We start from the raw sequence: 4,956 nt of genomic DNA, 5'->3' as shown, positions 1-4,956 counted from the left end.
GCTTTGATGTGCACACACAACTCAGTGTGTGCGCTGTGCACGGAATTGTGATCACACTTTTCACAACTCCGCACAACTAACCAGCAAGTGCACTGGGTCGTCCAAGTAATAAAACCTTACGCGAGTAAGGGTCGATCCCACAGAGATTGTCGGCTTGAAGCAAGCTATGGTCATCTTGTAAATCTTAGTCAGACGGATTCAAATGGTTATGGGGTTTTGATAATTAAAAGATAAATAAAACATAAAATAAAATAAGATACTTATGTAATTCATTGGTAGGAATTTCAGATAAGCGTTTGGAGATGCTTTGTTGCTTTTAAACCTCTGCTTTCCTATCGTCTTCTGCCAATCATGTGTGCTCCCTTCCATGGCAAGCTGTATGATCCTCTCGGATGAAAAATACCAGGTATGATTTCTGCACGGCTAATCAACTGTCGGATTTCTCGTCTCGGATGAAAAATACCAGGCACAGCTACCGCACGACTAATCATCTGTTGGTTCCCACTTGTGTCGGAATAGGATCTCTCTATCCTTTTGCACACCGTCACTGCGCCCAACATTCGTGAGTTTGAAGCTCGTCACAGTCATCCCGTCCCAGATCCTACTCGGAATACCACAGACAAGGTTTAGACTTTCCGGATCTCAGGAATGCTGCCAATTGGTTCTAGCCTCTACCACGAAGGTTCTAATCTCACGGACTTGGTCCGTGGATTAGAGACCCAAGAAAATATACTCCGGCTGTCGTCCAATGACTATGTTGAACATCATGTAGACCGCTTGTGGTTGTCAGGCACGCGGATCTTAGCTAAGCGAGTAACAAAGATAGTGGGTGATTGTCACGGGTCACCCCTTCATTCTGACTTAAGTAAATTAAGTATGAGAGTATATCTTGGAGAAGAAGTAAGCGTGAATTGAAAGAGAAACAATAGTACTTGCATTAATTCATGAAGAACAGCAGAGCTCCATACCTTAATCTATGAGGTGTAGAAACTCCACCGTAGAAAATACATAAGAGAAAATAACCTAGGCATGGCCGAATGGCCAGCCTCCAAGTCCAAAGATCCTAGATATGCAAATACAATAGTAAAAAGTACTATTTATACTAAACTAGTTACTAAGGATTACAGAAAATAAGTAACTAAGTGCAGATAGTGTAGAAATTCACTTCCGGGGCCCACTTGGTGTGTTCTTGGGCTGAGCATTGAGCTTTACACGTGCATAGGTCATTTTTAGAGTTAAACGTCAGCTTGGATGCCAGTTTGGGCATTTAACTCCAGTTCTGGTGCCAGTTCTGGCGTTTTACGCCAGAAAAGGGTCTCTGGTGGGCGTTTGAAAGCCAGTTTGGGCCATCAAATCTCGAGCAAAGTATGGACTATTATACATTACTGGAAATCTCAAGATGTCTAATTTCCAACGCAATTGAGAGTGCACCAATTGGGCTTCTGTAGCTCTAGAAAATCCACTTCGAGTGCAGGAGGGTCAGAATCCAACAGCATCTACAGTCCTTTCTCAGCCTCTGAATCAGATTTTTGCTCAGGTCCCTTAATTTCAGCCAGAAAATACCTGAAACTACAGAAAAACACACAAACTCATAGTAAAGTCCAGAAATGTGATTTTTGCATAAAAACTAATAAAAATATAATGAAAAGTAACTAAAACATAATAAAAACTATGTAAAAATAATGCCAAAAAGGGTATAAATTATTCGCTCATCACAACACCAAACTTAAATTGTTTCTTGTCCCCAAGAAACTAAAAACAAAATAGGATAAAAAGAAGAGAAAATACAATAAATTTCAAAAATATCAATGAAGATTAGTTTCAATTAGATGAGCGGGACTAGTAGCTTTTTGCTTCTGAACAGTTTTGGCATCTCACTTTATCCTTTGAAGTTCAGAATGATTGGCATCCATTGGAACTCAGAATTCAGATAGTGTTATTGATTCTCTTAATTCAGTATGTTGATTCTTGAACACAACTACTTTATGAGTCTTGGCCGTGACCCTAAGCATTTTATTTTCCAGTATTACCACCGGATACATAAATGCCACAGACACATAACTGGGTGAATCTTTTCAGATTGTGACTCAGCTTTGCTAGAGTCCCCAGTTATAGGTGCCCAGAGCTCTTAAGCACACTCTTTTTGCTTTGGACCATGACTTTAACCACTCAGTCTCAAGCTTTTCACTTGGACCTTCATGACACAAGCACATGGTTAGGGACGGCTTGATTTAGCCGCTTAGGCCAGGATTTTATTCCTTTGGGACCTCCTATCCATTAATGCTTAAAGCCTTGGATCCTTTTTACCCTTGCCTTTTAGTTTAAAGGATTACTGGCTTTTTTTGCTTGCTTTTTCTTTTTCTTTCTTTTTTTTCGCCATTTTTTTTTGCAAGCTTTGTTTTTCATTGCTTTTTCTTGCTTCAAGAATCAATTTTGTAATTTTTTCAGATTATCAATAACATTTCTCTTTTTTTCATTATTCTTTCAAGAGCCAACAATTTTAACATTCATAAACTTCACTATAAAAAATATGCACTGTTCAAACATTCATTCAGAAAACAGAAAGTATTGGCACCACATCAAAACAATTAAACTATTTTCAAGATAGAATTCGAAATTCATGTACTTCTTTTTCTTTTTCAGAAAACATTTTTCATTTAAGAAAGGTGAAAGATTCATGGAATCATTCATAGCTTTAAGACATAGACACTAAACATTAATGATCATGTAATAAAAAAAAAACATAGACAGAACATAAGGCATAGAAGCCGAAAAACTGAAAAATAAGAACATGAAAATTAAAGAACGGGTCCACCTTAGTGATGGCGGCTAGTTCTTCCTCTTGAAGATCCTATGGAGTTCTTGAGCTTCTCAATATCTCTTCCTTACCTTTGTTGCTCTTCCCTCATGGCTCTTGTTGAGGTACATGAGTGGACTCTCTTGTTTGCTCCATCCTCTTTCTAGTGATGGGCTTTTGAGATGAATCTCTCCATCTTCCATGACTCGGAGTTGGAAGCAACTGCCTTCCCTTTCCTCTTCCTAGAGGTTTCTCCAGCCTTAGGTGCCATTAATAGTTATGAAAAAAAAAGCAGAGCTTTTTTTCCACACCAAACTTAAAAGGTTTGCTCGTCCTCGAGCAAAAATAAGATAGAAGGGAGTAGAAGAAGAATGATGCAATTAATTTTGAAAACTTATTACTGTATACAAGAAAAATTAAAAAGAGTTGAAAAGAATTTGAAGAGATATGTAAGTTTTAAAAATATTTTGGAAGGAGTTGAAAAGAATTGAAAAAAGAAGAATTAAAAAGAATTGGAAAGGTTATTAATAATTGAAAATAGAAATTGAAAGATGAACGTTTAAAATATGTTTTGATGCAAAAAATTATGAATTAAAACATGAAAAATTAAAAAAAATCGAATTGGAAACAAAATTACCTCCCTTGTGTCATCCTGGCGTTTAACGCCCACTTAACTACCTCTTTGGGCGTTTAACGCCCAGCCAGATACCCTGACTGGCGTTAAACGCCAGGAATCCTTCTTTACTGGGCGTTTTTCTGAACACCCAGAATGCTGCCCATTCTGGCGGTTAACGCCCAGAATGCTACCTGCATGGGCGTTAAACATCCATTCTGCTATCCTTACTGGCGTTTTAACGCCAGTAAGCCTGTCCTCCAAGGTGTGCTGTTTTTTATTTTGCTTTAATTCTGCAGCTATTTTTATGATTCCACATGATCATCAACCTAAAGAAAACATAACATGGCAATGGAAAACAAATGTCTATAAAAAAAATAAATATAATTAAATAACATTGGGTTGCCTCCCAATAAGCGCTTCTTTAATGTCAATAGCTTGACAGTGAGCTCTTAGAGAGCTTCACAGAGACTCAGAGCTTAATGGTGGCCTCCCAACACCAAACTTAGAAGTTGAGTGTGGGGGCTCTGTTTGACTCTGTATTGAGAGAAGCTTTTCATGCTTCCTCTCCATGGTTACAGAAGAACATCCTTGAGCCTTAAACACAAGGTAGTCCTCATTCAATTGAAGGACTAACTCTCCTCTGTCCACATCAATCATAGCCCTTGCTGTGGCCAGGAAGAGTCTTCCAAGGATAATAGATTCATCCACATCCTTCCCAGTGTCTAGGATTATGAAGTCAGCAGGGATGTACAGGCCTTCAACCTTCACTAAGACATCCTCTATAAGTCCATAAGCCTGTTTCATTGATTTGTCTACCATCTCTAGTGAGAATCTTGAAGCTTGTACCTCAAATATCCCTAGTTTCTCTATTACAGAGAGTGGCAGGAGGTTTATTCCTAACCCCAGGTCATACAGAGCCTTTTCAAAGGTCATGGTGTCTATGGTACAAGGTATTAAGAACCTTCCGGGATCCGATTTCTTCTGAGGTAACTTCTGTTGAACCAAGGCATTCAGTTTCATGATTGCTTCTAGATACTGAGCAACTTGCTCTTCAACAATATCTTCATCCTCTTCAGAGGAGAAATACTCATCAGAGCTCATGAATGGCAACAGTAATTTCAGTGAAATCTCTATGGTCTCTGTATGAGCCTCAGATTCCTTTGGTTCCTCAATAGGGAACTCCTTATTGGTTAGTGGACGTCCATTGAGGTCTTCCTCACTGGAGATCACTGCCTCTTCCTCCTCTATAGGTTCGGCCACTTTGGGTATATTGATGGCCTCGCACTCTCTCTTTGGATTCTCTTCTGTATTGCTTGGGAGAGTACTAGGAGGGATTTCAGTAACTCTTTTACTTAGCTGACCTACTTGTGCCTCAAAATTTCTGATGGAGGACCTTGTTTCAGTCATGAAACTAAGAGTGGTCTTAGATAGATCAGAGACTATGGTTGCTAAGTTAGAGAGACTCTGCTTAGAATTCTCTGTCTGTTGCTGAGAAGATGATGGAAAAGGCTTGCTATTGCCAAACCTATTTCTCCCACCATTA

The sequence above is a fragment of the Arachis hypogaea genome, chromosome 15, assembly GCF_003086295.3.
Source record: "Arachis hypogaea cultivar Tifrunner chromosome 15, arahy.Tifrunner.gnm2.J5K5, whole genome shotgun sequence".
NCBI lineage: Eukaryota > Viridiplantae > Streptophyta > Magnoliopsida > Fabales > Fabaceae > Arachis > Arachis hypogaea.
Note: the sequence above shows the minus strand (reverse complement) of the source record.